The following is a 26,766-nucleotide window of genomic DNA, read 5'->3' on the forward strand; positions in this document are numbered from 1 at the left end:
TTTTGGACTTGGAAAATCCTGGTTAAAGTTTTGCATGCAAGTACATATAGCTATTACTTGAAGGCATATAGATTTGAATTAATTTTTTTTCTAGATCTATTACCAACCTCACTGAGTCAAGTCCCATAACTTTGACATGTGTTTTGGGCAAATTATGCCCCCTTTTGGACTTAAAAAATTCTGGTTAAAGTTTTGCCTCTGCAAAACAAATGCAGATATTAAATTGAAACTTCACATGTGTCTTCGGGGTTATAAAACTAGTTGATTGCATCAAGTCTCATAACTCTGACTTGTATCTTGGGCAAATTATGCCCCCTTTTGGACTTACAAAACTTCTAGTAAGTTTTGGTTGAAACTCTATTGGTATTTTAACATTACTGGCTAGCGTCCTACAACCGGACACTTTTGTAATATTTTTTCACAATAACTCGGGAAATAGATATATCTGATGGATGAAATTTCACGTGAACAAAGCTAGGTTCTCCTTCAAACTAAAGAGCTAATTTGTTTACTTCTAAAATTCATCACGCCACTTCCGACTTCCCCCGAAATGTAAACATGCTTCGTGAGTGCAGACGATATGAAATGTAGCATTTATTGTAAAATACTTAAATTTAACCTTTGTAACTTTGCTGAGTTGTTGAAAATCAAGCTTCCATTTAATCGTAAACAGATGAGCAAAGTTAACGACCAAATTAAAGCATTTACGGGCCTGTCCGGTTAGGTGGTCGTCCGGATTTGGTGGTAGCTAGCCAGTAGATTAATATTCCTGCTTCTGTGACGACGATTCAAATAGTCAAGCACTGGCTGTCTTACGGACAGTTCTTGTTATGTTGAGCAATTTGAACAGGTATCCAGTCTGTAAGATGGGAAATGAAGTGCTTTTCATGCAGAGGGCCTTCTTGATATTTTTGCAAGATGTCAACATTTCAGCAATTTTTATGGAGAAGTGTGGAGTTTTGAAGTGGTAAAGAATCGGGCTGGTATCTATTGCATGTCATAAAAGCATATTTTCCTGTCAAATGCATCCTACTTGGTCGGAGCATTTATCCAGAAGAAAGGAAGTTACTGATAGAAATGTTACCTGAATTGAAATTTTTCGCATATTTTACCACATGTTTGGTGCCAGTAAGTTTAAAAGTTTAGCCACACTGATAATACAAAAGGTAATTTAAAATATGAATTGTTGAAAAAGCCACCCTTGCCCCATACAGTCATATACAGTCATAACTGATTGGGTATATATTGAACCTAGGAATATAGACCTAAATGGTACAGTCCATAACTTTTAAGATGGAAATGTACATGTTGAACATTTTGTACCAGAAGGAATGTTTTCTTGGGCATGGCTCGGTGAGAAAAGCATTGATTGTGCTGTTTCAGGAGGCCTTACCTAACTTTGATAAACAGTTTATAACAATAGTGAAAAAAATCGGGACACTGTCCAGTGGTTGAAGATAATTTTCTAAAAGGAAGCCGCTACCAGAAGGAATGTTCATTCAAAGTACACACATCTTCACAAACTGAAGAAGGAAACACACAAACTTACAAAGGGACTAGAACATGATCATTCTTAACAAAATTTATTTAAGGATTATTTAAGGTGTTGTGTTACATTTCCATTAAGTCAATTTATGTTTCTTTTTCAACCCCTTAAACAATTGTTCTTCATAATATATACATGTATACAAAATTGTTCAAACCTGTTTGGGCAGGCTTTCTAGAGAGACTTTACTAATGTATATTTTGACTGTCCACAGCCTCTTTGGGAGAGAACTGTCAGTCTGTCCGTAATTTTCGTGTCCAGTCCATATCTTTGTCATCGATGGATGGATTTTTAGCTCGACTATTCATAGAATAGTAGAGCTATTGGACTCGCCCATGCGTCGGCGTCCGCGTCCGCGTCCCGATTTGGTTAAGTTTTTGTATGTAAGCTGGTATCTCAGCAACCACTTGTGGGAATGGATTGAAACTTCACACACTTATTCACTGTGATAAACTGACTTACATTGCACAGGTTCCATAACTCTGTTTTGCTTTTTTACAAAATTATGCCCCTTTTTTGACTTAGAAATTTTTGGTTAAGGTTTTGTATGTAAGCTGGTATCTCAGTAACCACTTGTGGGAATGGATTGAAACTTCACACACTTATTTACTGTGATAAACTGACTTACATTGAACAGGTTCCATAACTCTATTTTGCTTTTTTACAAAATTATGCCCCTTTTTCGACTTAGAATTTTTTGGTTAAGGTTTTGTATGTAAGCTGGTATCTCAGTACTCACTAATGGGAATGGATTGAAACTTCACACACTTGTTCACTGTCATGATCTGACATGCCCAAAGCAGGTCCCATAACTTTATTTTGCTTTTTTATAAAATTATGCCCCTTTTTCAACATAGAAATTTTAGTTAAGTTTTTGTATGTAAGCTGGTATCTCAGTATCCACTAATGGGAAAGGATTGAAACTTCACACACTAGTTCACTGTCATGAGCTGATAAGCACTATGCAGGTTCCATAACCCTATTTTACTTTTTTACTAAATTATGCCCCTTTTTCGACTTTCTTATTCATTCAAGCGACAAGGCTGTTAAATAGTCAAGCGTTGCTGTCCTCCGACAGCTCTTGTCAAATAACTTGGCATGAATGTGTACCACAGTAAGACGACGTGTCGCGCGCAAGACCCAGGCCCGTAGCTCAAAGGTCAAGGTCACATTTAGACATTAAAGGATAGTGCATTGATGGGCGTGTCCGGTCCATATCTTTGTCATCGATGGATGGATTTTCAAATAACTTGGCATGAATGTGTACCACAGTAAGACAACGTGTCGCGCGCAAGACCCAGGTCCGTAGCTCAAAGGTCAAGGTCACACTTAGACGTTAAAGGATAGTGCATTGATGAGCGTGTCCGGTCCATATCTTTGTCATCGATGGATGGATTTTCAAATAACTTGGCAAGAATGTGTATCACAGTAAGACGACGTGTCTTGCGTAAGACCCAGTTCCGTAGCTCAAAGGTCAAGGTCACACTTAGACGTTAAAGGTCATATTTCATGATAGTGCATTGATGGGCGTGTCCGGTCCATATCTTTGTCATTCATGCATGGATTTTAAAATTATTGGGCATGAATGTGTACCACAGTAAGACGATGTGTCGCGCGCAAGACACAGGTCTGTAGGTCAAAGGTCCTAAACTCTAACATCAACCATAACTATTCATTCAAAGTGCCATCGGGGGCATGTGTCATCCTATGGAGATAGCTCTTGTTTTGTAAGAATATGATATGAAAATTTTCATGGTGTTTGTTATAGTTGAACATTCTTATCTAGGTAGTGTTTATAAAGATAAAAGTATTTGATAGAATGGCAGCATTTTGTAATTTTGACAGTTCTACTTTAACTTTAAGTTTAAGAAGTTTGAAACTCTCACATTTTCACAACTGGAACTATGTAGAAAAACTGCTGGACACACAACAAAAATAATATCAATACAAACAGCTTCTGTAGAAAGTTTAAAGAATTGTGTGTATATTTTCTGAAGAGCAATAGTCTGAAAAATGAACTTCACCCTTCTGTACAAGAGTTTCGCAAACGTGTAACATGAACCTTAAAATGAGGAAAAAAGAAACTACACACGTGTTCATATATCATAGCGTAAGAAAAACAAATATGTCAAAAAGTACTCAAAACAGGAGGAAAATATAAACCATTAATTTCATCACATGAAAAACGACAAACATGCTCCATAAATTGGATGGTGTAACATGATTAATTATAACAAAAATTCAATTCACACATGATACGATACTGCTCTCTCTGACATTACACAAAGTAATATTTTAAGGTTTCAACAGGAAACTGTCGAAAATTGATCTTTAACTTTATTATGTTTGGAGGCAGAATTTAGGTAAACGGTATACTTTCCAGTGTTTCTTGGAGGAAGAACCACAGGTGCCCTTTTTTGGCACTTTTACAGGCACGTTTAGGCACTTTGCTAGTAGTTCACACTCTGGATGGCTTCTCTCATGAAAGAATTCTATTTCCCTTACAGAGTTTTTAAACCGTGTCAGTAAGGGAAAAGTGATGTGAAAGGGGTTGGAGGCAACTCACAAATAAAGGCCCATTTTCAGATTAATAAGTTAATAAACCCTCAGCAAAATTAAACATTAAACAAAATTTTGCACTATTGAGAAATAAGTTCAATGACCATTATATTATACTTAACTTTATGTAGTAAGATGATCTAGTCTGTTTGAACCAGGTCAGTCCTTGGGCTTTTTTAGTTTCTCCATGATTAGTTTTAATCTGACCCATTTTCTGTTGTGTGTGCTAAGGAACTGAAGAGACCAAATTTGATACTGAACAAGATAAAATATGTTCGTATCTTAAAGTAAAAATATTTACCTTACGATACATTTTAATAAACTCCTTTCTGTTAACTTTCTGAAATATTTACAAAAGGATGTAGAATTCTTTTATTTGAGGAGGCCATTCAACTGGCTTATGGGAGATCAATTGTTTTACCCAGGTGCCTGCCCGTGCCTAAAATAAAGTCTGAAGGGGTGACTTGGGCCTTCCTTCACTATGAAAACCTGGTAAATATGACCTATTGTGCATCTGTGTGATTTTAAAGCCTAATGAAACTGACAAACACACTTGTCACTATCACTTAAGGATTTAAACCAGCTTCAGCTAAGAATAAGCCTAGGATTTTCAAAGTCATATTGAAAATAGATCCAAGGTTTGTCATATTGGTGTCTAGGTAAGTGTGGGGCTAAGGCCAAACTCTGGTAAAACAGAATCTGTTACAATGCTATTGTGAAAACAATTATATTACAAGTCATGATCCTTCATAAATAAAATGCCTGAGAATAAGGTAAAATCTTTTGCATATATAATGGGCAGCGATATTTTAACTGACTATGCTGTGTTCGAATCCCTGCTTGTGCCAGACATCCTTAAACAATGCTAAGGTTATGATGTAATCAAAGCTACTGGTATGTCAATTCACAACATTCATTTAATGCATAATATATTCCATCATTTACAAATAGAGAAACACCTAAGAGGGAGAGAAAGAGATTGGGAACTCTGAACATCAGCAACATGGAATCCAGTGTATAATATGTAAGAAGTTTTCCAGTTAAAATGTCCCTTACCAATGGCACATTACAAGCACTAACTGTTGCCAGTGTGGGTAATTGAAAAGACCATTGAATACTTTAATAAAGAGAACATCTGTGGTTGGATATTACTTGTGCACCAATTAATATCTGAACATGAACAACACTTGAAAAACTAGCTGTTGGGAGATAAAAACAGATCAAAGACGCATTGATATGGACAAACATTAACAGTCAAGGAGGGTAGTTTTGACGACCTATTTCAGCAGGGAAATAATTTAAAATTGCCCAGTGTTGGTATTTTCGGATAGATTTAGTGCCGTAAAACATAAATATATTGTGAGAACGAAAAATGCCATAGGCAATACCAGAATACTCGTACTGCTCCAGACTTAACCCTGTCATGCCAGAGAAAATTGTCTGGGCTAACTTAATATTTACTATAGTTGTGCAAGTCTATAAGAATTAGGGAAATCTATCACATAAACTGAGCATCAGTGTGGGCATAGTTCTACAGATCAAAGTAATTACACCTTTTTCACACTGATGTTGTGACATTCTGCATCACTTGTTTATAAGTCAATTCAATACTGTCCTATTTGCATGGTAAAATGTCGAGTGAAATAGAAGATTTAAAGACACTGCAGTTTCTTGTATGAGAGATGGGGCAATAATTTCCCAATAATAGAATTTGTTCAAACTTTGTATATGAACAGGGTTTCATGTTAGAAACAGAAAAATGCAAAAACAAACAGGTCGCTGTGCTTGTTTAGGAGTTATCTGCCCTTAAAACTGGATTTTTCTTCAAATTCGCATATTCAAGGGCAGATAACTCCTGAACAAGCATGGTGACTTAAGATTTGTTTCTCATAATTCTGCTGTGTTCATATACAAAGTTTGAACAAATTCTATTAGTAGGAATTTTTTGGCCCAAAACTGCCGCAACCGTCCTTAAAAGTTTGATTTTTCTGTAAATAAGATCACAGAAACATCTGCGTCAGTTATAGAAGGATAATTATATGGTAATTGTCCTAACTGTGACAATCAACAAATATAATGAAGAAAACTGTTTTCGTTTATTTTCTCAATTAAATAGTTGTATTAGATCTGTCAGGTATTGCCTCTGGTATGTTTTCATATGCTACTTCCTCATATAAGTACATAACTTGCAAGAATAGCCATTTTTTTTGCGATTACAGTTTATAAAAGATCTATGAAATTAGTTTAATAGAATAAAAAGGACACAGAAATCAATTTCTCAACTTTTTATTATGTTTCTTTTTTTAAGGAACTGTTGTAGATTCTCAATTATTCAGCCTTTTATACTACCATTGGAGATGAAAAACAGAAATATCCAAACATTAAACAATTACAAAGGTAGTAAATAAAGTAGACATCTGTCAATACCCATTTCTTAACCCCCTTACTAAAATATAATTGTACTTGTGTGCCAATGTTCACAGTGATTTTGATTTCAATGGTTGACGATGATGAATGAAAAGTTATGTGCCATCAAAACTATCCAATTATTCTTAACTCCCTTACCAAGACTATTGGCTATATTCATAGACGTCACTCAAACTAGCACTTGACTCAAACTTGAGTAAGTATCACTCAAGTGGACCTCGAGTAGACCTTGCGGGAGTGTGAGTGGGGTTCGAAAGTCATATTCATAAATTCCACTCAATCTTAACTTTCGGAAGGACAGCTTGAGTAATGGTTTCATTGTACACAGTGGATTTAGAGGATTATAAAGGTTTATATGACAATAACATCAAATATGCAAAAGTGCTGATCATTACTTTTGTAGTTGGAACTTGTCATTTTATTGCACGTCTGTATGTTTATCCATCCGTTTGTTCGTCTATTTGTTTTATAATACGTCCTTCCGTCCGTTCGTCCGTCCATCAGCCAATCTACTAATCTGCATTAGTAGAATTTAATTAATACTTAGAAATATAGCGTTTAACTTTCTCTGAAATTGAAATTTATTTAAACAACTGAATTATTAACTCTGCCAGAACTGTTGCTGTTTCCCGAATGCCAGTCCGCGTATTTTTTAAAGTGCAATTACTAAAAACATAATTGAGCCGCACCATGAGAAAACCAAAATAGGGCGTTTGCGACCAGCATGAATCCAGATCAACCTGCGCATCAGTGCACTCTGCTCATGATCCATACTGTTCGCTAATAGTTCTCTAATTGCAATTGGCGTTGAAAGCGAACAGCATGGATCCTGACCAGACTACAGACGCACTATGTCGGTTTTCTCATGTCGCGGCTAATATCTTTTTGTATAAGTAAATGTTTCCGTTGTCATTTAAACAATGAGATTTAATAATGATAGGCTTGTGAAATGTAAATATCTATTACTACGTCGTGTGTTTCTGGGAGAAACTGATGAGCCCCGTTAGGCTAGGTTTCATAGGTGTATATTTGAATTGTTGGGCCTTTTTGCGTTTTTAGCTCATCTGATTTTTTGAAAAAAAATGATGAGTTATTGTCATCACTTGAGCGGTTGTCGGCGTCGGCGTCTGCGTCGGCGTTGCCTGGTTAAGTTTTATGTTTAGGTCAGCTTTTCTCCTAAACAATCAAAGCTATTGCTTTGAAACTTGGAATACTTGTTCACCATCATAAGCTGACCCTGTATAGCAAGAAACATAACTCCATCTTGCTTTTTGCAAGATTTATGGCCCCTTTTGTACTTAGAAAATATCAGATTTCTTGGTTAAGTTTTATGTTTAGGTCAACTTTTCTCCTAAACTATCAAAGCTTTTGCTTTGAAACTTGGAATACTTGTTCACCATCATAAGCAGACCCTGTACATCAAGAAACATAACTCCATCTTGCTTTTTGCAAGAATTATTGCCCCTTTTGGACTTAGAAAATCAGTTTTCTTGGTTAAGTTTTATGTTTAGGTCAGCTTTTATCCTAAACTATCAAAGCTATTCCTTTAAAACTTGCAACACTTGTTCACCATCATAAGCTGACCCTGTACAGCAAGAAACATAACTCCATCCTGCTTTTTGCAAGATTTATGGCCCCTTTTGAACTTAGAAAATATCAGATTTCTTGGTTAAGTTTTATGTTTAGGTCAACTTTTTCTCTTAAACTATCAAAGCTATTGCTTTAAAACTTGCAACTCTTGTTCACCATCATAAGCTGACCCTGTACAGCAAGCAACATAACTCCATCCTGCTTTTTGCAATAATTATTGCCCCTTTTGGACTTAGAAAAATCATTTTCTTGGTTGAATATTATGTTTAAGTCAACTTTTCTCATAAACTGTCAAAGCTATTGCTTTAAAACTTGCAACAGTTTTTCACCATCATAAGTGGACACTGTACATCAAGAAACATAACTCTCATGCTTTTTGCAAGAGTGATGGCCCTTTTTAGACTTAGAAAATCATGGGTAGGACAATATTTCTATTATAAAAAAAAAATCAGATGAGCGTCATCACCCGCAAGGCGGTGCTCTTGTTTTATCATTCTCAACAACATGTATTAAAAAAAAAGAACAATATATATTTTCCAAAATACCTTGCACAAATATGAACTTCCGCTTTAACATGACACTGTTATCTTACGTTCAAATTAATAAGATATTGTAAATTTATCATCTAAACTAACATTATGAGACCTTGAGAAACACTCAAGGGTCCGCAGAACCTCCCTCAACAGTCACTCACTCTTGGGAGTTGACTCGACTGTCACTCACCTTTATGAATACAAATGGAGTATTTCCTGAGTAAAGACGTGACCGTTAGGCAATTTATTTGAGTGTACTCAGTGAGTGGTGTTGGAGTATTGTCTATGAATCATGGGCGTAGGAGCGAGTTTAACTTTGGGGGTGCCAAACCTTTTCGACCGGCGGTTTGTGGGGGGGTGTGTGTTAGCGGCAAGGTATCCTCGGTGCATTATTCGTGACAAAGCCTCAAAGCCTTTTACAGGCCATAGGCCCCCTCAAACCTTTATGTTTTAGCAATCATTGAGTTATTCTGATGATACACATACGACTAGGCACTGAACTGTCTTTTAATCAGTCATATTATGTATTGTTCTAATTAAGTGTGCCATTTTTTTTACATTCTTCTGTTGAAGCCCTGGACATACAATCAATTAGCACTGCATTTGTCTAATTGTGGTATAAAGTTGTGGAAATATCATTTCCCTTGAATGGACAATGAAAAACAAAAAAATACATAATGTTTACATGCGTAAACAGGCTTAATAGTTAGGCCTACATTGATTTTGCAGACGCTCAAACCGGAACTGTAGTGATTGCGCTCAAAGATATATTATTTTTATAAAATGTAAACAATTCTTGGCGTGGCGCGTACAGATTTCAGTTCTCACACTACGGAAAGAGATAAGTCAGAATACAAGGAAAGGCCAAATGCAAATCAGAAATCAGGTTGAAAAGAATTATATGATGCTAAGTCCTAGCTTTGGGGGGGCCTGGCCCCCGCTGGCCCCCCCTGCTCCTACGCCTATGTGAATATAGCCCTATGTCAATTTGTATTCCATTACCACTTCAGTATGGCTGTATATCTCAGCGGAGACAAGCAAATGTACAAAATAATTAGATTTATAAGGCTGCCAGATGGTCCTAACGGAATAATAATAGAATAATAATAAATAATACACCAATAACAGAGATGTAATTTAGAATTAATGGGAATGATAAAGTGATATGGGAAAGCTAACCAATCAATATGTACATCTATTACTAAAAGCCCCAAAGGTTTTGAATATGTCTACTGAAGTTTTGACCTCTGTTTTATCCGAAATTATGTCGTAATTATGTTGTCTGTTGTCTTCAAGAATACATAAGCCAAAGGCTATTCAGATCTTGAATGATCCTTGGCCGCATATCATGTTTCCAAGTTAATTGTACATTGCTATAATAAGAGGCATTGTATTACAACAACATGTATTTAACCTTCGAACTAATGGTATACCTTCAGTGTCTTCTTTTGCCGGTATCTTTAAATTTATTGTTCGATATGAACTTTATGTAAATTTTCAACAGTATTTCAGCTATGTACAATATAACAATGGTCAGCTAACACAACTGGTGTTCTGACTTTTGCGCCAGTACCAACTTGTTCTGCAAAAGTTCCAAGTTATTCTCCATCATGGAGAAAATACCACAACACACGATCGAGGATCAAACTTGAGATCTCTCATTCCATAGTCTGGCTGCCGACTAGATAATCTTTTTTTAGCTCACCTGTCACATAGTGACAAGGTGAGCTTTTGTGATCACCCTTCGTCCGTCGTCAGTCCGTCCGTCTCGTGCGTCTGTGCGTCAACAATTTCTTGTCTGCACGATAGTGGTTTCATTTATGATTTTATTTTAACCAAACTTGCACACAACTTGTATCACCATAAGATCTCGGTTCCTTTCTTGAACTGGCCAGATCCCATTACAGGTTCCAGAGTTATGGCCCCTGAAAGGGCCAAAATTAGCTAATTTGACCTTGGCTGCACAATAGCAGCTTTATTTATAATTTGATTTTTACCAAACTGGCACACAACTTGTATCACCATAAGATCTCAATTCCTTTCTTAAACTGGTCAGATTCCATTATGGGTTCCAGAGTTATGGCCCCTGAAAGGGCCAGAATTAGCTATTTTGACCTTGTCTGCACAATAGCAGCTTCATTTATGATTTTATTATAATCAAACTTGCACACAACTTGTATCACCATATGATCTTGGTTCCTTTCCTGAACTGGCCAGAATCCTTTATGGGTTCCAGAGTGATGGCCCCTGAAAGGGCAAGAATTAGCTATTTTGACCTTGTCTGCACAATAGCAGCTTCATTTATGATTTGAATTTAATTAAACTTGCACAAAACTTGTGTCACCATAAGATCTCGATTTCTTTCTTGAACCGGCCAGATCCCCTAATGGATTCCAGAGTTATGGCCCCTGAAAGGGCCAAAATTAGCTATTTTGACCTTGTCTGCACAATAGCAGCTTCATTTATGATTTCATTTTAACCAAACTTGCACAAAACTTGTATCACCATAAGATCTTGGTTCCTTTCTTGAGCTGGCCAGATTTCTTCATGGGTTCCAGAGTTATGGCCCCTTAAAGGTCCAAAATTGGCTATATTGGCTTTTGCAGCCATATAGAGACTTCATTTATGGTTTTATTTGATACAAACTTCCAAAATATCTTCAACAACAATAACTCTTGGATTCCATGACAAATCAGATCCATTTCGTCACCTCAGTGCAAGAAGTGGATAACTGCATTGACTTAAAGAAGGACTTATTCACTTGTTGCGCTAAGGTGACGATTTGTAGGTTCCAGAGTTATTTTATATCTGATTACCTCCCCTGATTGTAATCAAAATGGATTTATATCAGTAAGTACTTATAGGACTTATTTGAAATTTCATTATCGTCATTAGTTGGACTGAGCCAATGAGGGTAGATAACAATGGACTTATTTTATGTCAAATTACCTCCCTTTATTTCAAATTAAAATGGGTATATCTCCGTAACTAATGAAGATACTGATTTGAAATTTCATTTATGTCAACAGATTTATTTGGCAGATCCTTCTTTTGATAACTTACAATCAATTTTTTTTTTAATTACTTCCCTTTTACGTTACTATAAATAGCTTGTTTTTAGTAACTTTTTTATTATTGGCCGTAGGGAAAAACCGAGACCACTTTTCTGTGGTACAACATGGATGGTACCTCCAAGTTTTAGGTGTATTTTGACATATCTGTACCTTGTAAGAATTTTTGTTTCTTTTTGGTTTAATTTCTTGCCTTTGTTGTTCCTGTCCTTTGGACTTAGATATTTTTTCTGAGGACCTTCTTGTCCTCAAGTGCAATGATAACAGGTGAGCGATATAGGGCCATCATGGCCCTCTTGTATTTTTTTTCAGTCGTTACTTTTATATATTCTGACCATGTCTTTCTTGGCTCGGCCTGTTTATCTGTTTAGAGAAGAAAAGGGACATAATTATACCCTAGATCTCAGTGGCGACTAGCAAAAAGATAAAATATTATGCCTACCAAGACAGATGTGAGGTCAAAAATGTGACGCGTTAAAAATCTGATGTCTCAGAAATGAGGATTGTTGTGTAATGAATGCACAAGTGTCTGTTTGTTTCACATTTTGATCAAAGTTTACTGTTAATATTTCTTGTGAGGATTTAGAGCATTTTTGTGTTATGTATGGAAAAAAACAACAAAGCACCACAAGGCACTGTGAGTGAGTATGGATAAAGATTAAAAGGAAAGTAATGTGTCAATTTCTTGACTATTTTAAAAGAAGGCAGTGTCTCAAGCCATATCCTCTTTACTTCTTATCCATGGGAGAAAGTTGCTATTTATCTACAGGAAAAAGGGTACAGATCAACAATCCAGGAACACTGTTACAAACAAGGATTAGTTCCAGACTGAATTAGAATAACTGTAAACCAGTTTGATAGACCTGGGTTCATAGTCATGTCAATTACATTTGTTCATTCTTGTATTTTAGTCAGCAGTGACCAATAAATGAACTTGCCAAGGTAACATATTCCATTTCTAGGAGATAATTGGGGCCAATTTCAGTTTGAATTATTTATGGTAAACTCAATATGGTCAAATATCTCTCGGGTATTTTTACCAAATAAAATATGTATAATTAACATGCTTATTTTTGTTCCCCCCAGTGTAATGAATTTTAAGGGTAAATAAGGTAGATCACTTGGAACATAGAGCCTTGAGAGTAAATTAAAGGGTCATAACTCTTTGGCAACTGATTATTTGGTGAAGTGATTTCTCTCGAGTGTTATCATTATACGTGGTTGTATTTGTTGAAAAAGGGATGTCCCTAGCTGACTCCAAGTGTTGTATCATTTTATGAGCTGTTGGAGAACAGTGCTAGACTATAAAAAAGTGTGTCACTGCAGAAAAGTTGAAGTAATGAAAACTTGGATTTAACTAGTACAAAATGGGAAACAATTTGAGTCACAGGACCACTTTTATAATGCTATATTATAAGATAAAAGATTACACCAAGAAAAATTGCAACACAAGTTTGTGAAAAAGCAAATAATAGAGCTAAAGAACCTGTGCACTGCGATTGTAGGACATCTGCCCCCCCAGGACATTTGTCCCCCTCTCCCCCATGAAAAAATGTATTACCAGACATTTGGCCCCCAGTTGAAATGGCAGATAGGACATTTGCCCCCCACTTCTTATTTTTAGAATGGACATTTGCCCCCCAATATTTTTGTCCTATGTGCCAGTAGATATACTGTGTTTTATTATCAAAATTACTCTAAAAGGCAATTTTCAGTAAAAAAAAAACAATTTTATTGCTAAAAATTTGATGATGTTAATTACATTCAGGTGTTAAGGTAAATAACAGCTAGCCTATTACTGAGTTATAAAAGTGCTCATAACAATGTTATTATTTTTTAATTTGTAGAATGTTTTTAACACTCAAACTTGTTAATTTGGCAATTATCTACTAGAAATATGTACCAAACAAAGACAATGTAATATCTGCAATATGATAATTATTTTCTACTAAGTTCCTACAAGATCACTAGGGGACAAAAATATTGGGGGGCAAATGTCCTATCTACCATCTCAAGGGGTGGGGGTGGAAATGTCCAGCAGTCCACTTTTTTATTAGGGGGCAAATGTCCGGATCCCATGCACTGCATGCCAGATTATCTAAGGGAACTAGTGTGTGAAGTTTCTGTTCATTCTCACATGTGGTTGGTTAGTTACAGTATATACAAAAAAAAACTTAACCAAAATTTACTATGCCAAATAAGAAGCATAACTTTGCAAATGGGCAAAATAGAGTTATGGAACCTGTGCACTGTATGTCAAATTACATGTATTCCAGTTAACTAGTGTGTGAAATTTCATTTAATTCTCGTAACTAGTTACTTTATACAAACTGGAAAACCAATGGGGACAAACAGGTTAGTGCAATAGCTCCACCTTTTCTTCGAATAGGTGAGCTAAAAATAAGTATGTAAGTTTAGCTTTGTTCAAACATGCTAAGGGCAGTCACGTTAACAACAGTCAATCCAGCAAGAAAAGTTAATTCCTTTTTTGTAGGTGTTTCACATGCATTTATAAAGTATTGAGGGACTCTCGTAATATTTTCTGGGAAGATAGTTTGGGTTATACAGAAAGGTATAATTACATCCACATACAGCCTGGAATTTTATTCTAGGCATGATTATTTTTATTGGTCATTCATTTTTAGCTCGAAGAATAGGTAGAGCTATTGAACTTTTAAAGTAAGCTGGTACTAATGGGAATGGATTTAAACTGAACACACTTATTCACTGTGATAAACTTACTTACACTGCACAGGTTCCATAACTCTATTTTGTTTTGTTACAAAATTATGCCCCTTTTTTGACTTAGCAATTTTTATGTAAGCTGGTATCTCTGTACCCACCACTGGGAATGATTGAAACTTCAAACAGTTTTCCACTTTGATAAGCTGACATGCATTGTACAGGGTCCATAACTCTTATTTTGCATTTTATCAAAATTGTGCCCCTTTTTCGACTTTCATATTCATTCATTTTACAAGGCTGTTGAATAGCCGAGCTTTGCTGTCCTCCCACAACTCTTGTTTTTAAGAATGACCACACCAGAATTTAGGTTTGTTGCAAAGACTGAAAGATAAATTCATCACAGTTCCACAAGGACGAATATTCCCAACAGAACTGGTAGAACAACAAGCAATACAAACAACAGATGATATTTCTTTGCATATTCATTGTCTGTTACATCCCTTACAAGTCTTATATGGTAAATAATTGCTATAGATCATTACAATTACACCACTACTCAATTTTCTACATCATGTGAATTATTCAATATTAATTTAATTTATTCATAATAAAACCATGTTAATCCTGTCATATTGGTGCTATCAAGTTGGTTTTAAATTTAGATGTCTTGAAAACAAGTTAACACTGCAGACTGCAGCTTACTTACTTTTAAAAATTAAAAGGTTAGGGTAGACTTCCCGGATAAACAGAGTACAGCAAACACACATAGCCATGAAGTTTTGTTCAAAGGGATTTAACTCTTTTAGAAACAAATGTAATCGCTTCGCATTGTTACTTCCCCTGAAATAATCAGATAGGCTTACACATACGCAAGTTCACTGATACAAAGTAACTTAAAGGCACTTTGTCTTCATCATGACATAAAAACGGCCTTTAAATAATTAAGTTATAAAGAAATATAATATGACCAAAGTCAAAAAATAATGTGAAATAATTTATATTCATGGATGAATAATTTTTGTAAGTTTACTGTGAAATGGGGGACTAATTTTCGTCAATCCACAAAATTTAATCCTAACAAACAAATAAAATTCCCATTCATTTTATGTTCAAAAGTTGAAATCCATCAATTCATATCTCTACGAAATTGCAGTTTTGACCAAAACCATGAAATTTCATGCCCTTGAAATTAAATTATTTTACAGTATACATAATTTGATTTAGGTTGATTGTGAAGGAAGTTCTACAACTTATATTAATCACTCACGACACCTCATTCCTGATGGAATCCATTGCCACGAGAGCATGAGAGAAGAGGCCAGTTTCCCTTTTTTAATGCTGAGCATCAAGCAAGGGTGCTACTGGCATCCTTTTTCATGTCTTTTAGTAAAGGCCATTTATGAAAAAAGGGGAAAAAACTCGCAAAGAACTGACTTTTGGTGAAAGCATTATAAAATATGTATGTAACAGCATACTAAAAGGATAGAATGTTATCATGGTGCAAAATGCATTTTTTGGGGTAAAAAGTTTAAAAATATAATTGAAACTGAATTTCTGGAATCGGCCCATAATGATGTCAATATTTTTATTAAGAAAGCGAAATTTTGCATAGTATATAGAGAATTATAACTCAAAAAAATTAAGCTCATGACTATTTTTAAAAAATCCAAGATGGCCGCCAAAATCCAAGATGGCCGCCATTAAATTCTCATTACACAGGAAAACCGTTTAAGCATTTCACAAAGTTCAAATAGTGTGAAAAATGACCAGCATCATAGAAGATACACACATTTTATTTCAAAACACACAATTTTCAGTCTTAAACAAATTCAAGATGGCTTCTTAATTCCAAAATGGCTGCCACAGGGTCATTTAGACAATACAGACCCCGAATAAGAAAATGGCGCTAATAATGGTTTGACTGAAAATATTTTTCTTGCACCAAACATGACCCCCATTTTTTTCTTATTTTTATTCAGCACTGACAATATTCATCAAGAATATGTAGCCTTGATGTGTGCTGCAGTCATTGGAAATATGACAATTTTATATAGAATAATGAAGAACAGCTGTTTAGTGTGCTGTAACATACAAGGGAACATTGGTAAAAAATTAAATCTGACCAGATGAGGATGGGAAAGGTCTACTTTGACTAGAATTTGATAGATGACAAATTTATTGCAATTTTGCTTTAAATATTGATAAACACAAAAAGACCACATTTTCAATGCATTTGTGTGTATGCACAGTATTTTTTCTCAAAACTGCATTTTGGATTCCTAACGATTGCTATTTTCTAGTAGTTAGAGGTACAGTTGAACATATTTTACAGTTTAAATGTGTAATATGCCCTGACAGTGTAGCAGATCACAATAGAAAATGTCAAAACAGGGCAAAAGTAGGCTACAGTTATGATAACTGATTGAAAATTATGTTGTGACAGCTATTTTTGCCAAAATTTGAGTTGTCACACGTTACTGAAATTGCCATAAAACCTTAAAATTGTTGGTGTAAACTAAAACCTTGTATTTAGGTTGTTTGCATGTATATTTCAACTGAAACTGGCACAATCTTGGGAAAAAAGTTTTTTCTTATAGGCATACAGACACTTAATAGGAAAATGGTCAAAAAATCATAGCCACATAATGACGGATTCACACAGTCCTCATTTTTGGCTCTTTAGAGCTATTTTCCTTATTTTCTTTGCAATATTTGCTGAAATCAAATGATAGATCTATGCTTGACATGTAGGTAGCATTTTCATAATAAAATATTAACACTACAGAATGTGTCATGTTGTCTTAGATCATACACAGCCACTATAGTTTGGGATCTCACTGTTTAGCTAATTTTGCAGTTTGTGTGTTTGACTGAAAATATTTTTTCTGCATCAAGCATGACCCCTGCTTTCCTTTTATTCAGTATTGACAATATTCTGTAAGAAAAGATGAGTTACAGACATTTAAAATAGGTCCTGATGTGCACTGCAGTCATTGGGAATATGTGAATGTTATAAAGAATGAAAAAAAGAACAGCTATTAAGTGTGTCATAACCTTTAACAAAAATATTAATTGAATACATTTTACTAAAGTACGATTTGCAGTAGCATAGGAATCTATATCATAACAACACTTCCACATAGCATATGTAAATATCAGTATACGAGTTATATGACACAGGAAAATGCTTACGCCTTTAGTATCTTGAACAATGTAATGGGTCCAATCGCTATATGTTGACTGTCCTATGTTAAAACTTAGAGCTGGTGAGACCATATACAGTACCTTATAAATATTTTTTTCTCTGGCTACCTCGCCTAAATGATTTATGACTGTAATGATTTCAGGAATCGGGCGAATCACTCAATGTCAAACTAACAACCTTCAACTAATGATAATCAGCTCAAACTCCTTTAGGCCGGGAATACTGTTTGACTTTTTTTACGTTTCTGTCAGCCAATGTCTTTGAATCGACAACATACGAGTGTTCTATCGCATAGATGTTCAGGCGGTGTTCTCTTACATGAAGCTGCAACTCAGTATGATTGCCATAACTCCTGGATGCTCAACACTTATATGCTATAAAATATAGCATTAAAATGACCCCAATGCCTTGGATGTACTTCGCCGATAACGTTGAACCTCGTTCTCTTACTGACTCAGACGATTACCAAACCAAACGTATCTGCCTCAAATTTCCGATGATCAGCTTGTATTTGCTATCGTCTATCCCGTAAAGGTTTAATTTCTATGCGCTGGCCTTAACGCTCGAAACCTTGTTACAATACTGCAACTCTTCTTTAGTCTCAAACGTCTTTTTTATATAATTTATCTGCCCTGACAGTGTAGCTGCAACAGCTCTTTTTTCAAGGTACTGGGATAAATTATAAGTTGAATCCTTGATGTGTGGATACAGAATGACTTCATTGTAAATTACTAATTCATCTACTTATCTATACCCTAGCAGAGGTGTGCTTTGACTGGTGCTATTTGTGGAACTTGTTTCTGGCTGGTCCAAATTCGAACATATTTTACATTGAATACACGAGTACTTGATCTAACAAATAGTTGGTTCTCTTTTACTATACAATTGTATTTAACATAATGTCGTTACACACTAATAGCTGTTCCTCTTTATACTATATAAAATTGACATATTTTCAATATCACACATCAGGACCAATTTAGAATGTCTGTAACTTACATTTTCTTGAAGAATATTATCAGTGCTGAATAAAAATCAAAAGAAAAGCGGGGGTTATGTTTGATGCAAGAAAAATATTTCCAGTTAAACAGACAAATTGCAAAATCAGCTGAAAATGAGACCCCAGATTGTAGTGGTGGTGTACGATATAATTTTCCATGACAAATTCCGTCATGTTATCATTTCATTGTGAAATGCTACCTACATGTCAAGCATGGATCTTTCATGTCATTTCAGAAAAATTATTTTAAAATATAAGGAAAATAGCTCTATAGAGCTAAAAAGAAAAAGGGAAGAAAAAGGCTGTGGACTATTTGAATCTACCATAATTTTCGTGCTATTTTCCTATTTAATGAAAAAGAAAATTAACTGAAAACATCTTTTGTAATTTTGCCTCAGAACCATGATTATCATATGGGAAATGATCTTGCTAAGAAAGAAAAGTACCCATACTCATATGTTTTGGTAATAAATAGGGAAGTTATCCCAGCTTTACGACAATTTCTACTGCCGAATGACTCGGCAAATTTGTCTGTATACTTCACTATTGCCCCGTATTGAATCTGCTGGCAGTATGTTTTCCATCTTGGGTAAACTGCATACTGTAACTAACAATAACCAGCTTATTATATGTAAAAGCAATGATATGAGACAATTTGACATAAAATCGACGACAATTCTGGTTTAAATGTCGTTTTTATGGTGGCCATATTGGATTTAGGACGCCATTTTGTTTTCTTCTAAATTTCTAGTTAGTTTACATTTTGCACAATATAGTAATCTAATGTAGTGCCAAAGCTGGACCTCGTTAGATGCAAAAATCTATTGTTATGAGTCGATTCCAGAAATCTGCAGTTTCATTAATATTTTAAACACTTTAACCCCAAAAATAGACATTTTGCATCATGATACTTTTCTATACTTTTTATATGTTGTTGCATACATCTTGTATAATACTTACACAAAAAATCAATTCTTTGCGAGTTTTTTCCTTTATTTGGCATTTTGGCCATAAATGGCCTTTACTATTTGGTATGATGCGACTGGGGATCGAACCCACAACCTCCCGCTCTACCACTAGGCTATCGAGGTGGTTAATTTTTGTGGATTTTGTGGTTGTGTCAGGGTTTGCATTAAATCTCCCGCATTGATTGTACTCACACATTGAACGTACACTATTAAACCTATGTTAAATCTAACCCTAACCTTTAGTCAGTATATAGTACACTCAATACATGCCTATATCCAATTGGGGTGATTTAATGTTGGTGGTTGTGTCAGTCTGCAAAAATATATCACAATGAATAATGAAAACTAGAGCTGCTTTTGAGAAAAGCGCATGTCTCCACAACTGCCTAATCATCTAAATAGTAAGTCAGTCTTTATATACTGTTTACTTAGAGCACATGCACATAAAGGACCCCAAAAAGACTCCTATACTACTGGAGCACATGCATATTTTTGACACCAAAAGGACTCCTATACTACTTTTATAGGGGTCCTTTTGGTGTCAAAAATGCGAAAGAAATCTGAGCGTTTTTTGGTAATTCAAGGGCCATAATTCCGAAGTACCTGGGCCGATCTGGCTAGTTATCGAACTTAGCACTTATTGGCAAACATATTTTGTTCAAGTTTGGTGAAGATCGGATGAGAAATGTTCAACTTAGAGTGCGGACAACCTTGTGACAGACAGACAGACACAAACACACACACAGAGGAGTAAATCAATATGTCTCCCACATCACTATATGGTGGTAGACATAATTACAGTAGATATTGTATCTTTAACGTTTCAAATCCAGGAATTTATGTCCTAACGAAGTAGCAGTTTTTGCTGAAACTGGCAGATTTATTCTATTGTTGTTAAAGATATTTTGCAAGTTTGTATCACCCTGAAGAAGGCTCTGAAAAAGCCGAAACTTTGGTCTATCATAAAATTGTTAAACTAAACCTGCTTTGATTGTGCGGTTACATTACACTTTGGTGTCAAATCAAACCATAATTGAAGTCTCTATATGGCTGCAAAAACCAAAACAGTTGTCGAAAGGAACCAAGATATTATGCCATTGTACAAGTTCTGTGCAAGTTTGATTAAAATTGATTGCAAAATATGCTCTCTATGTGTTCAGCAGAAATTGTGGATGGACAATGGATGACGGATGACAAAGGGTGATCAAAAAAGCTCATCACTACGTGACAGGTGAGCTAAAAAAAGGAAAACATATTTTAGTGTCTAACAAACTGTTTACTTTATGTTGACATAAAATGTTAAAGAACGGGAATGACAGGAAATCAATATTTTTAACAGTTTGTCCTTATTCTGGTCAAATGTTATCTTACAAACAGAAGGTGTTTAGTTTGGTTGTTGTTTGTTTCGAAATGTATTCACTATTAATAAAAACCCAAACCACGTCAACAGACAGAAAAATATTGTCAACAACCACAAAAACAAGACAGGAAGATGAAAAGAGATGTTATATGTTAAATGATAGTGAAATTGAAAATAATCTCACTTAAACAAAATACTGTAAAATCATACCGTTTTACAAAGAATTAAATTTCTTGGCTCTGAAAAAAGTTGAAATATCCACAAATTCATACCTGGTATCACTATGATAAGCTGTAAAAGTACATATTTTCACTGGGTCAAAATTTCACGAATTTGAAATTTTGAGTATGTTCGTGAGGTTTCAGATGTTGGGCTAACAAGAGCTGTCTCCGTAGGATGACACATGCCCCCGATGGCACTTTGAATGAATAGTTATGGCCGATGTAAGAGTTTAGGACCTTTGACCTATGGAGCTGGGTCTTGCGCGCGACACATCATCTTACTGTGTCACACATTCATGCATAGTTATTTTAAAATCCATGCATGAATGACAAAGATATGGACCGGACATGCCCATCAATGCACTATCATGAAAAATGATCTTTAATGTCTAAGTGTGACCTTGACCTTTGAGCTACGGACATGGGTCTTGCATGTGACACATCATCTTACTGTGGTACACATTCATGCCAAGTTATTTGAAAATCCATCCATCGATGACAAAGATATGGACCGGACACGCCCATCAATGCACTATCCTTTAACATCTAAGTGTGACCTTGACCTTTGAGCTACGAACCTGGGTCTTGCGCATGACACGTCGTCTTACTGTGGTACACATTTATGCCAAGTTATTTGAAAATCCATCCATCGATGACAAAGATATGGACCGGACACGCCCATCAATGCACTATCCTTTAACGTCTAAGTGTGACCTTGACCTTTGAGCTACGGACCTGGGTCTTGCGCACTGCACGTCGTCTTACTGTGGTACACATTCATGCCAAGTTATTTGAAAATCCATCCATCGATGACAAAGATAAGGACCAGACACGCCCATCAATGCACTATCATTTAACGTCTAAGTGTGACCTTGACCTTTGAGCTACGGACCTGGGTCTTGCGCACTGCACGTCGTCTTACTGTGGTACACATTCATGCCAAGTTATTTGAAAATCCATCCATCGATGACAAAGATATGGACCGGACACGAAAATTGCGGACAGACCGACAGACTGACAGACCGACAGACAGACAGACGGTTCAAAAACTATATGCCTCCCTTCGGGGGCATAAAAATTGTGTCCTACTTGAATTTGAATTATACTTGATATGGAGAATATTTATGCAAGGATTTATTTTCGTGAGATGTAGGGCCTCGCAAATATAGCAAAAATTAAACCCTCACGAAAATTTCTGTTTTTACAGTTGCCATTTTTGGCAAAAACTATGAAATCTTGTAATGATATGTATAAATTTTAATGACAATGTTTGATTTTTATAATCTTTAAAGGGGACCTTACAATATATCAGAATGTTAAAAATCAAAATCTGATCAATTGTTTACAAAGATCAAGTCATGAATCTCTTCATTTTAAGTTATGGCTAGAAGGAACACAAAAATTACCCACTTTTTTTTTTACATCAGATTCCAGTTTTTACTGTGTGACTAACCCAGTATATACCTTACATTTTTTGCTCCTTTGACTGGCTGCCTTATACAGGTAACACTGTAGACTGACAATCTAAAGCTAGCCTTCATGAAACTGTTCTGAATATATTTCTGAAACATGTCTGAACGTTTCCTAACATAAATGAACCCTGTCTGAACAATTTTTAGCAGTCTGAATCTTTCTGAACAGGAGTTTCTGTTTTGAACATTTCTGAACTTGTACTGAATTGTATCTGGAAGATTCAGAAATGAATTCAGGTAGTTTCCTATGTAATTTGTTCTAGTATGGCAGATAAGTTTGTACACAGGTGGGTGTTATGTGCAGGTAGATATTTTGAACACTCAGTTAAAATGACTGTTAAATGATGGAGTTTATTGTGTTGCAGCTTTGCGTACATTGTGGCCAAGTTAAAAAGAAATGTTTAAAACAACATTGAGAATAAGCACGTAACTGTGGTTAATGAAAGACCAGTGAATTACATCATCATTCTGTCTTGGAAAACAACTGCCCATTTGCAATTTAAATATGATGTGTCATACACAGTAATGATTGACGCTGTTAAAGGCAACACAAAATCTGTCAAACTGAAGACAGACACATTAAATTTAAACAATAAAAAATTAATTGCCATGTGTCTTCTTACTTTTAAACACCAGTCCAAATTCCTATAAATCCATTTTTCTGACTTGATGAACCTTTCTTCTTCTAAAAAACAAGAGTGTCATGATGACTCTGAATAGCTCACCCGAGTAATATGAGCCACATGTTTAAAATGGCAAACTGATGCTAAAATATTAGAAAGTAGTTCAATAGGTCACAATCATGGTCACTGAAAGTCAGTTTTAAGATCGGTGTGCAAAACTGTACATGTCATCCAAATTTCAAGGCTGTATCTTAAAAAAAAAAAAGAAAGTAGGTCAGTAGGTCAAGGTCACAGTCAAGTAACCCCTAATTGCTTGGGGTCATCAGATAATTATAATGTAACTGTCTAGGAAATATGATCTGGTAATTTTTGAAGTATTTATTTCTATATAACTCATATAACAAGTGACCCTAGGGCGGGGCCTCTTTTCACCCCAGGGGCATAATTTGAACATTCTTGTTAGAGATCCACTAGGCAATGCTACACACCAAATATCAAAGGCCTAGGCCTTGAACTTTCAGACAAAAAGATTTTTTCCCCCTGTATAAGTTTATGTTAAATTTGGGACCCCCAGGGCATGGCCTGTTTTCACCCCAGGGGCATAATTTGAACAATTTTGGTAGAGGACCACAAGGCAATGCAACATACCAAATAAGCCTAAGCCTTGCAGTTTCAGGCAAGAAGATTTTTAAAGTTTTTTCCTATATAAGTCTATGTAAAACTTGAGACCCCCTGGGGCAGGGCCTCTTTCACCCCAGGGGCACAATTTGAACAATCTTTATATCAGAACCGGTTTTGGACAAGAAGATTTTTAAAGTTTTTCCCTTTGGTTGCCATGGCAACCAGAGTTCTGCATGGAATTCAATTCTTTGAACAATTTTGAAAGGGGGCCACCCAAGGATCATTTCTATAATGAACTTTTATATCAAATGACGGATATTCCCAATACATTCATTCATTATATTTCAATTGATAAAGTACTGTGTTTTATCAGCAAGATATAATCAGTATCGTCTGTTTCCTGTACTCATATTTAAACTTGTTAAAAATGCTTATTTCAACGTAAGTAAACCCTAAAATATTTTTTTTCCATGAATGAATACATCTTGCCTCTTAGTGAGACAATTATCCCATTTTGACTTGTGCCACACATACGTGTAAATAAAAAAAAGTTGTTTCACTTCTAGGTGAAATACATTCAATATTGATGTGAGAAACAAATAAATATCCCCTATGTACCATCTTACTCTTATGCAAGGTTTTTGCAAAAATGAATAATAATTCTATCTGTGTCAAATTAAGAACAAGAGTAAATGTAAGTCAGTGATTTTCTATTTAGTTCTTTTAAATATTCAAATAAATTTTCTGCTATTTTTTACAGTTTTTCTTTGTTTGCAGATATTCCAATATTCTGCATTGATATATCATTGACTTGACCACACTGTCAATGCTTTTAATAACAACTCTTTTTATCCACGTTCCGAAAGGCGAAGGACATATGAGCCGTGCCATGGGAAAACCAACATAGTGGGTATGCGACCAGCATGGATCCAGACCAGCCTGCGCATCCGCGCAGTCTGGTCAGGCTCCATGCTGGTCGCTTTTAAAGCCTATTGGAATTGGAGAAACTGTTAGCGAACAGCATGGAGCCTGACCAGACTGCGTGGATGCGCAGGCTGGTCTGGATCCATGCTGGTCGCAAACCCACTATGTTGGTTTTCCCATGGCACGGCTCATATGGTCTCCTTCCACAAGTCCATCCATCTGTCAAATTTTTCATCTGGAAAATAACTCCAACACTATTCAAAGGATTTTATTAAAACTTCATATAATGACAGAGGCCATTAAGAGAAAGTGCAGTGTACAAGAACCATTACTCTGCCTTGCTTACTTTTTGAACTATCTCCCTTTCTATGAATTAATCATAACGCTTTTTGTCAGTCAACTCCAAAACTATTAAAAGGATTTTGTTAAAACTTTACAGAATAACAGAGGTTGTTAAAAGGAAGTGCAGTGTACAAGAATGATAACTATAATTTGCTTCCTTTTTTAATTATCTCCCTTTACTGAATTTACTTCTACAAGCTATTTCTCTTTAAGTGCTGAAGGGATTTTATTGACACTGCATATGAAAATGGAGGATATTGAGGGGAAGTATATTGTATAAGAACCATACTACCATACTTTTTTTAATTACCTCCGTTTATTTTACTCCTAAAACTTTGTCCTGAGCACAACTCCACAGCTACTGAAACGATTTTGCTAAGAGCTGTGCACAATAACAGACAACATCAAGAGAAAGTGCAGCAAACAAGGACCATAGCTCTACTTTTCTTTCTTCTTCAGGTATCTTTGTTTAGTAAATTACTTAAAGTTTGAAAGGAATACATTTAAAACCTTTAGCCTGCTGGCGGCAAGTGATTTTGCCTTGGCGACCAGTGCAGACCAAGATTAACCTGCACATCTGTGCAGGCTGATCATGGTCTGCACCGTTCGCTATTCAGTCAGTAAATTTTTAGTGAACACCCCTTTGAATATTAAATAGTATTGCCCAAATTGAATGATGGACAAGTCCATTTCAGAAATTTAGCAGGCTAAGGAGTGAATTTAAAAGCATAGCAAAGAACAGGTAAGAAACTGCAGTGAATACATTAACGTACAACACTCTTTTTTTCTTCTCAAACTCATTTGCATACAATTCATTATTTCATAATACATCATCTTCTTTGTCACCTATAACGGGAAACATTTGCTTTGGCAGGAGATGGCCATGACTAACATAGCTCTCGTTTCCAGGATAAAATCATTAGAATCCTGCAGAAAAGCCAACAAGGAACACATAGGTCTAGTGAAACCTGTATATAGTCATGCTGGTGAGAGCCAAAATATTGTCTCTCTTTTAACCCTTAGTCTGCTAAATTTTTTATAATAAACTTGTCCATCTTTCAATATGGACAGTGCCATTGACTGTTAATAAAAGGGGTGCTTACCAAAAATATACTGACTGAATGGCGAACTGTTCAAATCTTGATCAGACTGCATGGATGTGCAGGCTGGTCAAGATCTACACTGGTCGCAATGGCAGATTCAATCGTGTTCAGCATGATAAGGGTTAACTGGCTTTTATTCACAGGTAAAACAATACTGCAAAATATTGAAAATGGGATATGAAACTGTTAACTTTTAAACCCAGGGTTACAGGTGGGTAATTTTTAGCATATGTTTGAATGTTCGCTGCTAATGATTTGGATTTTTGCCCCGACTTGACGATTTCAGGGACAGGTGGGTTCTTAACTGAAAAAGTTATTAGAAACCATCAAACCAACAACGTTTTGTGTAGTTTATGAAGAAAAATTATTTTCATAGGTCCATTTGTCATGAACAGACACAGCCAACACATCCTCTCAAATCTGTCAGGTATGCATTTTATATGTCCCTAAAGTAATTTTTGGAAGAATTTTTGGCTTGCAGTAGGAGAGCTGCATATATCTGCATAAATACCAACC

The 26,766-nt window shown here is 35.6% G+C and overlaps 1 protein-coding gene across 1 annotated transcript in view; it reads right to left on the bottom strand.

Moving 5' to 3' along the window:
* The window catches only part of LOC123563897 (voltage-dependent anion-selective channel protein 2-like), a 372,548-nt gene that overhangs the window by 194,855 nt on the left and 150,927 nt on the right, over positions 1 to 26,766 (bottom strand). The gene's annotated exons all lie outside the window — the stretch shown is intronic.

Source organism: Mercenaria mercenaria, chromosome 2 (genome assembly GCF_021730395.1).
Source record: "Mercenaria mercenaria strain notata chromosome 2, MADL_Memer_1, whole genome shotgun sequence".
NCBI classification, from domain to species: domain Eukaryota; kingdom Metazoa; phylum Mollusca; class Bivalvia; order Venerida; family Veneridae; genus Mercenaria; species Mercenaria mercenaria.